Below are 12,049 nucleotides of genomic sequence, written 5' to 3'. Positions count from 1 at the left end.
GAGTCTCCCTGCTCTTAGGAGGTGCATTTGTCTTTTGACTGTCCTTGTCCTTAGGAGGGGCCCTTTCCTCTGTTGTGGGCCTGCCCTTGGGAGTCTCCCTGCTCTTAGGAGGTGCCTTTGTCTTTTGACTGTCCTTGTCCTTGGGAGGGTCCCTTTCCTCTGTTGTGGGCCTGCCCTTGGGAGTCTCCCTGCTCTTAGGAGGTGCCTTTGTCTTTTGACTGTCCTTGTCCTTGGGAGGTTCCCTTTCCTCGGTTGTGGGCCTGCCCTTGGGAGTCTCCCTGCTCTTAGGAGGTGCCTTTGTATTTTGACTGTCCTTGTCCTTGGGAGGGTCCCTTTCCTCTGTTGTGGGCCTGCCCTTGGGAGTCTCCCTGCTCTTAGGAGGGTCCTTTGTCTTTTGAGTGGCCTTGTCCAAGGGACTGTCCATGGACTTGTGAGTATCCCTTGCCTTGGGAGTACCTTTTGTGTTGAATGCCTGTGTAGCTCCTGAAGGCATGTCCCCCAACAACACTTGTGGATCGTGTGTGTGTACTCCAGTGTATCTGACATTGTCTTCGTGAACAGATTTAGCTGATCTAGGGGATGGGGTCTGTGCCCTGCGTGCCCTGACGTGCTGTCTGACGCTGCTTCTAGTGCAATAACCTGTATTTGAGTCCTGCTCAGAATAATCACTACCCCCTGAGACATCCAGTGGTGTAGATGGGGAAACAGAAGTAGCACCCTGTCCATGCGACTGTACTATTGCAGACGACACACTGCTTGCCAATGACTGCACTGTCCTGTATAGACCAGCAAGATCACCATGCATCCCTTCCATGAATGCCACCACCTGCCCCAACTTCCTATCATGGTCTTGGAAAGCATTTGTCATATTGGTCTGCCCCACACACAGCTGTCGCAGCAGATCAACGGCCTCAGCACACAGTGCATTTTGGCTCACCGTGGCAGGGGCAGCGGTGCCTGCACCGAACGCCACTCTGCTCCCCCTACTCCTGCGGGCACGAACAGTACATGGTGCAGTTGGCGGAAGTGTGGGCCCTGTGTGCTGTCTTCCGACAGAAGGTGATGATTGCCCACTCCCAGTCTGTGACAACAGTGCAGGCTCACCAAGAGTTTCCGAAGATGAGGACGATGGTGTCTCCACATGCGAGTCCTCAGGGACGGTCCTGTCCCCCTCTCCGGCGCTGCCCTCCTCTGTGTCAGTCTGCGTGTGTGCGAAGTCTGACCCGGACTCATTTCCTCGACTAATCTCCTCCGTCTGTGGCTGAGTGTCCTCTGTCATAGCTGAAATGCACATAAAAGAGGTGTAAGTCATGGGCACACTCACGTACAGAAGGACAAGGATTCCCAAATTCCATAGCTGACAAAAATATTGTAGCCCCCATCCTGCACACGGCCCACCTCTACCAGTCATCCTCACATTACATAAGCGTTGGTGGCCGTGACACATGTACAGCATGCGGACAGGGCAGGAGCACGTACATCTGCACACATTTCCTGCCATGGGGCCATGACCACTAGGGGATGTGCTTCAACACTCAACTACTAAGCAATTGGCGTGTCAACATGGCGGACCTGGATGTCAAATGACACCCACCCAATGGGACCAACATGGCATCACAGAGATACATACGCACCACGGAACTCAATACTGTGTCTGTGCACCAATACATGCATTGCACTCACAAGTTTCCTACACAGACAGTATGCTCACCGCTAGTTTTCTGTTGATCGACACTCAGACGTTCGGACAATTCAGGATGCGTCACTGCAATGATATGGTGCATGAGAGGGATCATGGAGCGTCGGGCCAGACGGGGCGTCCTTGGAATCATCCCCAGTGTCACTTCCGCTACATTCTTGCTCAGCCTGGAAATGTCGTCCCAGCGTTTGTGGCAGTGTGTATGTCGTCTGTTGCACACCCCCAATGCCCATACTTCCCGTGCAATGCTCCTCCACACGTCCTTGCGAAGGTGCAGCTTGACCTACCATGATGGGAGACAAAAGGGTGTAAGTCAGTGGACAGTTGGCCTGTCACACACATAGGGGCAACACGTATCTGTCAGCAGCCATGCACAATCCGGAACATATGTCGAGCCCACACTACACAGCTAAGATTGCAGTAGGCAGGATTCTTTGGCCCCCTCATGCAAACCAACATGTCCCACACTGCACTTACCACCCGTCCGGGTGCGCCGTAGAGGCGTCCATAGTTGCGGAGCACACCGTCCACGAGGACATCAAGCTCCACGGCGGTGAAGGGACGAGACCGGATCTCTTTGCCTCTCGACATGGCAAGATCACGGAGTATGGCACTAGAGCAGCAGTCGGTGGTCAGCTCAGCAGCAGCAGCAGGTCGAGGTGATGGTCACAGGCAGCAGTCGGTGGTCAGCTCAGCTGCAGCAGCAGGTCGAGGTGATGGTCACAGGCAGCAGTCGGTGGTCAGCTCAGCAGCAGCAGCAGGTCGAGGTGATGGTCACAGGCAGCAGTCGGTGGTCAGCTCAGCAGCAGCAGCAGGTCGAGGTGATGGTCACAGGCAGCAGTCGGTGGTCAGCTCAGCAGCAGCAGCAGGTTGAGGTGAACAGGCAGCACTGGTCCCCAGGGTAGGATGTGTGATTTTGGCCAACACACATATATAGGGCCCTCAGCACGAGTCACTGGCATACGTCGCCAGCAATTGGTCAGCCCTGGAAGCGTGTTCGTGAAATGGGCCAATGACTGGCCCTGTTGTTGCGGTGCACTGCTTCCGCTACTTTCGATTGGGCATATGCGGCCAGCGTCCCTCTTCCCATTGGCTGCATGTGCACGGACCGTCACGGGCACACATCGGCAACCGCACGTGCAAGCTTCAGGCACGGATGCTTCAGTTGCAACAATGTTCTATCACTGGCGCCACCATGGCGGTGCACGTACTCAGCGGGGGAGGTGCAGGCCTATACACCCTTTAGATGTACTCAATGGACATGCCAGTTCATGTCCCCTCTTACAGTCACATTGCATCATCCACCGTACACCGGCCGGAGCGGCCGGGCAAAGGACGGCCGTGCCGGCCATGTACACAACCGCCGTCCTAGGACGGCCGTGCCAGGCCATGTACACAACCGCCGTGCCAGGCCGGCCCTAGGACGGCCGTGCTGGCCATGTACACAACCGCCGTGCCGGCCATGGACACAACCGCCGTGCCAGGCCATGTACACAACCGCTGTGCCAGGCCATGTCCACAACCGCTGTCCTAGGCCCGGCCTGGCTCGGCGGTTGTGTACATGGCCGGCACGGCGGTTGTGTACATGGCCTGGCACGGCGGTTGTGTACATGGCCGGCACGGGGGTTGTGTACATGGCCTGGCACGGCGGTTGTGTACATGGCCGGCACGGCGGTTGTGTACATGGCCGGCACGGCCGGCCTAGGCCCGGCCTGGCACGGCGGTTGTGTACATGGCCGGCACGGCGGTTGTGTACATGGCCTGGCACGGCGGTTGTGTACATGGCCGGCACGGCGGTTGTGTACATGGCTGGCACGGCCATCCTAGGCCCGGCCTGGCACGGCGGTTGTGTACATGGCCGGCACGGCGGTTGTGTACATGGCCTGGCACGGCGGTTGTGTACATGGCCGGCACGGCGGTTGTGTACATGGCTGGCACGGCCGGCCTAGGCCCGGCCTGGCACGGCGGTTGTGTACATGGCCGGCACGGTGGTTGTGTACATGGCCGGCACGGCCGTCCTAGGACGGCGGTTGTGTACATGGCTGCCACGGCCGTCCTTGGCCCGGCCGCTCCGGCCGGTGTACGGTGGATGATGCAATGTGACTGTAAGAGGGGACGTGAACTGGCATGTCCATTGAGTACATCTAAAGGGTGTATAGGCCTGCACCTCCCCCGCTGAGTACGTGCACCGCCATGGTGGCGCCAGTGATAGAACATTGTGGCAACTGAAGCATCCGTGCCTGAAGCTTGCACGTGCGGTTGCGGATGTGTGCCCGTGATATTCCGTGCACATGCAGGCAATGGGAAGAGGGCCGCTGGCCGCGTATGGCCTTTGGGAAGTAGCGGAAGTTGTGCACCGCCATGGCGGCGCCAATTATGTTATCTTGTCAGACGCTGCACCGTGATGTGTTGTGTGCAGTTGCGTCATGAGGGTTGTGAGCGTGATAGGGAAAGGTCATATGTCATACACTATTGCATGTGTGTCCATAATATGCCCATCGGTGGGCACACAATGGGCAACAGATGTGCATTTGGACGTGTTGACGTCGGGTGTGACCCTACAGACGTTATTACATCTTCACAACTACACAGTACATCACGGCTGTATGGCCAAATTATGCATCTGTTGTCAGTGTGTGGTTCTGGCGAGGTGACTACAGTGGTGGTGGTACACATGCATTCAGTGTATGTGTTTTGGACGTTGTGTCACCATGCATGTAATTACCGTATGCACAACATTATTGGTGTTGGCATTGGTGCATGATGACATGGTGTGTGTGTATCATTATCGTTTGTGTGCATGCACTTGCATGTGTGTCTGTGATGTGGCTACTAAACATTAGGGTAAAGACACACGTATTGTCAGTAAGGTTCACATGTGACTACGTTGCGTTGTACGTGTTGACACACTTCCTGTTGCAAGTGGCTGCACTTTGTTAAAGGGGCACTCCGTATTGTATAGACTATCAGAGATGTCACACATATGACCATTCTCCCTAGAAAATTTGTTGTTGCTAATGTTGGCTTACATGTGATGGAGTTGCACACGTATGCGTCGTTTGTAAGTTGACTCAAGTTACATTTCTCTCCCACACAGGAGGGCTCCAAATGTGCATCGGCCATACACTGTGCTGGAGGATATGGTTGACGAGGAGGTGATTAGGAAATTCCGGCTGGATCGACGTTGGTTGATGGAGCTTGTTGCCCAATTGTCTCCTCATCTGCAGCCACGTAGGACGTATCCTGGTTCGATTACACCCACTGCAAAGGTTATAGCGGCACTACATTTCTTTGCTACTGGCACCTTTCAGTACACAGTTGGATATGCCGGGGGGATGTCACAGTCCATGTTCAGCACGGTACTTTGGGATGTTTTAACAGCTATGATGCTGTACAAGAATGACTACATACATTTCCCACGGCTGGAAGAGTTGGCACCAGTCAAAGCAGACTTCTATGCACTGGGCCACATACCACACGTTGTGGGTTCAATTGATGGCACACATATCGCTATCATTCCACCACGGGCACGTGAGCAGGTTTTTAGGAATCACAAACACTTCCATTCGCTGAACGTGCAGGTGGTGTGCCTGGCAAACAACATCCTCTCCCATGTGTGTGCAAGATTTCCTGGCTCCGCACATGACGCCCACATCATGCGGAGCAGCATTGTCCCCCAACTGATGGCAAATCTGCGACCCGGTCAAGCGTGGCTTGTTGGTGTGTGTGCAGTGGGGACTCTTGTGATCTCTGTGTGGCATGGGGTACCCACCATATCTTGTTGTGATGTTTGTGTCTCTCATCCCCCTACATAGGCAACTCGGCGTACCAAAACCGGCCCTGGCTCCTCAGTCCCATACGTAATCCTACTACAGCGGGTGAAATGCGCTACAATGATGCACATGGAAGGACACGGAGAGTGATCGAACGTACCTTTGGACTGCTAAAGTCTAGGTTTCGGTGCCTGGATAAGACCGGAGGGGCCCTGCCTTACTCACCAGGAAAAGTATGCAGGATCGTGATTGCCTGCTGCATGCTCCACAACCTGGCAGTGCGCAATGACATTGAACTGCTCTTGGACCCTGAAGACGAACAAGTTCCTTGGCCTCCCATCCCACCCATGTCGACTGATGAGGATAGTGATGAGGAGGAAGGTGTGGACCAGAGGCGCCAGCTCATTGATCGCTACTTCCCTTGAATGTGAGTAACTACCTCTTGTGCCAGTTGACAATGCCTTATGTATGTTTGCTGGTGTTGTGTGGATGTGGGGTGCATCAGCTGTGTGTTCTTGTTTGTGATGGTTGCATTTGTGTGTCTTCATTTCTTTGGACATACAAGTCTCCATGATGTGTGTCCTCTCATCCCATGCTTTTGTGATGAGTGTAGTTTGTGTAATGTTGCTGTGCAGTGTGTTGTGATGTGTGTGAATCTGTTTCCTGACGTGTGTTTGCTGTCTCTGATTTTCCCTAGGTCACTCCCGCAGCGCCATGATCATGTACGAATAGGATCCCTGAACCTGTTTACGTCTGTTTCTGAAGGCAATCATGTGAATAAACATGGAGGCAAAACATCATTGAGTGTGTTAAGTGAAATTTATTTACAGGTTGTGCTTTTGTGCTGGTGAATATTTACAAGTAAGTGGGTGGGAGGGAGTTGGAGTTGAAGGTAATGGCAGATGAAATGTCCGTGCTGACACCACATTGGGGGGTGTCAGGCTAGTCCAGCAGACCAGTGGCAATGATTGTCTATGTGGGACAGGATACTTTGCAGGGTGAATGTCTGGCACAGGCAGTGACAAAGTCATTGGCAGCCCCTCTTGGAGCGTGTGGATGGCGCTCCAACACTGCTCTCACCCACTTCCAGCCTCGGGCGGCCCCTCCGTCTCTGAGGTGGAACAGAGTCAGCTGGGGGTGCAGGTTGTTCATGGGCCACATCCGTCGCCAGGGGCACAGGTGGTGGTGGCGGCGGCGGTGGAGGCGGAGGTGACGGTGGCGGTGGAGGCGGAGGTGACGGTGGCAGTGGAGGTGGAGGTGACAGTGGCGGTGGCGCTACGACAATTGGTGGAGGGGGGGGTTGTTCCGGGCAATCCATTCCCTCCACATTGTTGTCTGCTGGCCCATGATGTGCACTATCTGGCCAAGGTACCCCGAGATTTCGCGCAACATGTTGGTGTTGTCCACTGAGTCCTGGTGTGCACGATCTGCATGTTCCTGGGAACGGTCGTATGACGCCTGGCACTTGGCAAGGGCTTGTAGGGACTCTGCCACAGGATGGGGTAGCTGTCCTTCCTCTGTACGGCGGAGTGTGGGTCGCCTGATTGCCTGATGTCCCGTCGCCTCTCTCCTTTGTGGCCCACTCACCCTGCTTGGGTGTGAGGCCGATGGACCTGCGTCGTGCGCTGGGTTGGGCTGGGTGGCACAGGCAGGAGTCGTGGTACTGGTGGTACTGGTGGTACTGGTGGTGGTGGTGGTGGTGGTGGTGGTGGTGGGGACTCTGCAGATCACAGAGGCAGGTGTCGCTGGAGTCACACATGGGACGGTTGTCGGGCCCGGGAGTCCCTGTGAGCCAGATGGCCCTGGCTGTGTGCTTGGGCCCGCTCCATCCTCCGCACCGGAGCTGCCTGTGTCATCGTCACCAGAGAGTCCGGTATGTGTGGGAGGCGAGGCTTGCGGCCGGGTACTGGTTTCCCCAGTCAGTTCACGATCACCTGAGGGACAAGATAGAGCTGGTCAGTAATGTGGACATTACATGTTCATATAGATCTGTAGACATTTCTGTTTCCTGTCACACACACCCCACACACCCCACCCTCCACCCACAACCACCACCCTCCCCGTGAACATGGGAGCCTGTTGGGAGTTGTAGTTTGGACCTCTCACACACCCCACCCTCCACCACCACCACCACCCTCCCCGTGAACATGGGAGCCTGTTGGGAGTTGTAGTTTGGACCTCTCACACACCCCACCCTCCACCACCACCACCACCCTCCCCGTGAACATGGGAGCCTGTTGGGAGTTGTAGTTTGGACCTCTCACCCACCCCACCCTCCACCCACCTCCACCACCCTCCCCGTGAACATGGGGGCCTGTTGGGAGTTGTAGTTTGGACCTCTCACACACCCCACCCTCCACCACCACCACCCTCCCCGTGAACATGGGGGCCTGTTGGGAGTTGTAGTTTGGACCTCTCACACACCCCACCCTCCACCACCACCACCCTCCCCGTGAACATGGGAGCCTGTTGGGAGTTGTAGTTTGGACCTCTCACACACCCCACCCTCCACCCACCTCCACCACCCTCCCCGTGAACATGGGGGCCTGTTGGGAGTTGTAGTTTGGACCTCTCACACAACCCCACCCTCCACCACCAACACCCTCCCCGTGAACATGGGGGCCTGTTGGGAGTTGTAGTTTGGACCTCTCACACACCCCACCCTCCACCACCACCACCCTCCCCGTGAACATGGGAGCCTGTTGGGAGTTGTAGTTTGGACCTCTCACACACCCCACCCTCCACCCACCTCCACCACCCTCCCCGTGAACATGGGGGCCTGTTGGGAGTTGTAGTTTGGACCTCTCACACACCCCACCCTCCACCACCACCACCCTCCCCGTGAACATGGGGGCCTGTTGGGAGTTGTAGTTTGGACCTCTCACACACCCCACCCTCCACCACCACCACCCTCCCCGTGAACATGGGAGCCTGTTGGGAGTTGTAGTTTGGACCTCTCCCACACCCCACCCTCCACCCACCTCCACCACCCTCCCCGTGAACATGGGGGCCTGTTGGTAGCCATGTACATGTTTGTGAGTAGGTGTCCGACGTGCATGGGTTGGGGCGTAGGTGATGTGTCTTCTCAGTTGTGTGAGCCTGACCATGTCGTACTGATCGTGGGGCTTGGTTTGTACTTACCAGCCTCTTCTCCTTCATCAAGTCCGTCTAGGCTCTCTGGGTGAAGTATCACCAGCACCTTCTCCTCCCAATCGGTGAAGGGTATGGGCTCCGGGGGTGTTCCTCCGCCAGTATGATTGGCTCTTGCATAGTTTTTGGCGCGGATGCCTTTCAGCCGGGTCTTCAGGTCATGCCACCGCCTCTGAATGTCATGCTTCGTCCTCGGCACGGTCCCTGACGCATTCACCTGAGTGACGATCCTGTCCCACATGTGGTTCTTTTGCGCCACGGACGTCTGCTGGACTTGGGCCCCGAAGATGTGGGGCTCAACACGGATGATTTCATCTACCATTACCTTCAACTCGGTCTCCGTGAATTTAGTTTTTATTTTGGGTGCCATGGTGTGTGGTGCTCAGTGTGTGGGTTGAGTGAGTTGGGGGGTGCAGGTGTGTGGTGTGTGATGTGTGATGTGTAGGAATTGTGTGGTGGGTGTTTGTGTGGTGGGTGTGGTAGGGTGGTTGTTGTGTGTCTTCTATTTGAGTTAGCTGTATCTCGATTAGGGCCTCTTGCTAGCAGCAATGCTGTGATGCAAAGGATTGTGGTAGTGTGTGGGTGTCATTTTATAGTCGTGTCTCAATGGTTGTTGGCAGTCAGGTGGTAGGTGGGCGTGTTGACTAGTGTGCATTATTGGGTACTTGGGGCATGTCATGGTGGCTTGTGCTTGGTGTTGGTGTATCGGGGGGGGCGTTGTCAATGTTCGTATGTTTGCTTTGTACTTGCGGTACACTTTCTGACATTTGTTTGACGTTAGGGATGTTGTGCGTGTTGGCCTTCCGCAGTGATGCACTGTTTATCGTTGCATTCTTTCCGCCGCGGACGTGGACGGCTGTGCGTTCCGTGGTACAGGCGGATTTATCCTAATTGCGGACACGGAGTATTCACAGGTATGGCGGTACATGTGTTTTTTTCCGCGGTCATTTCCGTCCGCGGCGGTGGTTGTTCATTGGGCTCCGTCCGCCGCGGACGGAGTTAGATGTGTTCCGTCCACCACGGACGGGGTTTGTTATGATCCGTCCGCCGCGGTCGGAGTTTCGTGACATGATTATCCTAATCCCAACCGCGGAATCTCCGCGGCGCAGCCGGGAGTAAAATTTCCCCGACCATGGCGGACAGTACCCATTTCCGTCCGCCATCCTAATCGACCCCACAGTGTGCACCTGAATATCGAAACCAGAATATCAATGGCACAGAATATCAAGGACAGACTATCAAATACAAAATATTGAAACGTAAAGAAGTGTTGTTTTTCTATACCTTACTCGACATATATGTTTATACACAATATATATATCTATAGATCTGCCAAGTATGTAGATGAGTTAGGAATAGTTAATCTATACTTTCCTATATTCACTTACCTTTCAGTATTCTGTCCTCTTTATTCTTGTACCACAATATTCTGGGGTTGTTAATTAGTAGTCCGAGAAGTATTTGGGAAATAATACACCTATAGAGCACAGCTTTAACGTTTGGTCATTACTGAGGGCCATGCCCCCCTAAAAATATGATTCTGGCTACGGGCCTGTGTATTTTTCTCATCAATTCAGAGTTGGTATGCCCAATGAGAATTTAAACCATGCATGTGTTTAGCTCCTTTCTTCAATACTGTCAGTAAACATACTCTGGAGCACTTCTGTCTTCTATGATCACATTTAAATTCAATTCCTCCTTGCTTGCTTGAATTGAAAATTGTATCTGTTCTTGTATATATTGTTTGACCTATTAAGATAGGTGCCAATTTGGCTTGCATCTGAGTTGCAAGACCTGTGTAAAGCTTTGATAGCTCATAGAAACTTGAGAGGAGCTTACAGCGTGAACTCGAGCAAAGGTTTGGTTTATTTTGGACTAGTAAGATTAGGTGGAATATGTGCCTTTGAAAGATTGTGTAGCTTCTGCTCAGGTTACCAGAATTGATTGCTTTCTGCTTCCTTCATTGTTGATGGGCTGTATTAGTTACGTAGTAGTCAGTATTCCTTTTCTCTCTTTTGTTTTTTAAAGGTGCATGGCTATTGCTTATGTCACTAATTCCAATTCTTGCCTTTTTGATATTCTTTTCTCATTCAAGCCATCTCTGCCTGACATATGTTACAATTTGGATTACGGGATCTTCTCTGATTACCCCTTGTTTGGTATATGGGCACACAGCAGCAAGTTGCCCTCGAGCTAAATTGGTGCAGTATACCTGTCTGTGTTGTATCCATAATTACAGTTAAAATATGGTGTCTACCTCCCATATACCCTTACCCATTAGAAACGCCAAGTGCTCACTTTTCTAACAAGATTACAAAACCTCGGTGGTCATGACTCACAGCATGAAAACATTTCCCAAATAGGCTCAAAACAAAATCAACAGCCTTGCCAGCACACAACCTACATTGTGTGACCTGCTATTCCTAAGGGTAAGTTGCTCAATTCCATACATAGGAGTGATATTTGCTATATAAATGCTACAGCACAATACAAAACAGAATTGATTTTGTTGAGCCCTATTGTTTCAGAAGCTGTACTCTTTCAAGTCAGAGTGTTCTGCACAAACCCAGACTACAGATGCAAGAATCATTACGAACACAAAATGATGACAAAGAGCACTGTAGAGTCTCTAAAGACTATTTTCTCCATACATCATATAAGAACAGTGAAGCTGTTCAATCCTCTTAAATGTGCTGTCTGACCAAGATCAGAGGACACTTATTAGCTCTCCTCAAAAACATGCTAAATTGCCACAATCCCCTGTGAGATGTGATCTGCCTGATTGACTGCATGAACTGTGTGATTTGGCAAGACCTCACCAATGGTCTTATGCTTAACTTGTAAAACAAAAAGTGCTGGTGCGCACATTTGTTCTTAGAAGCGCTCCACTGGCACTGTTGAATGCTTGAATTGTCAAATACCAATGCTTCCTGGTCTTGATTATACATCCTGCCATTTTCTTCCACCACCGTATATTTCCTGTGTCGTTATCGCACTTTAGAGGGATCTTTTTTATCCCTGTTTTTCTGCTTGTTAGTGATTTCCTTTCCCTTTACTTCTCTTTTCTCTCTTCCTCCGAGTCAATATATGATTGATTATCTAAGAAATACTAGTCCCAAAAAGGAGTTCTGGTACCCACCACCTAGCACCACTTGTCCAAACTTAAGATGGCAGTGACCCAAGAATACCATCATACCTATTTAACAAGAACAACTCCAGCAGTTGAGAGAAGTAACGGGAGCTGTCCATCACAGCAGTTATGCCAATTTAGAGCGAAATATTTTGGATGTTTTTCATTATTTCCCTCATCCATCCACATTATTAATTGCGGATTCCAACTGTTGATAGGCTACCATCAGGGGCATTATCACTACATTGGACCCAGTTGTTCTCTTGCAAACCCTTTTTAACTTTAAACAGACATTGT

The sequence above is a fragment of the Lissotriton helveticus genome, chromosome 6, assembly GCF_964261635.1.
Source record: "Lissotriton helveticus chromosome 6, aLisHel1.1, whole genome shotgun sequence".
Taxonomy (NCBI): Eukaryota; Metazoa; Chordata; class Amphibia; order Caudata; family Salamandridae; genus Lissotriton; species Lissotriton helveticus.
Note: the sequence above shows the minus strand (reverse complement) of the source record.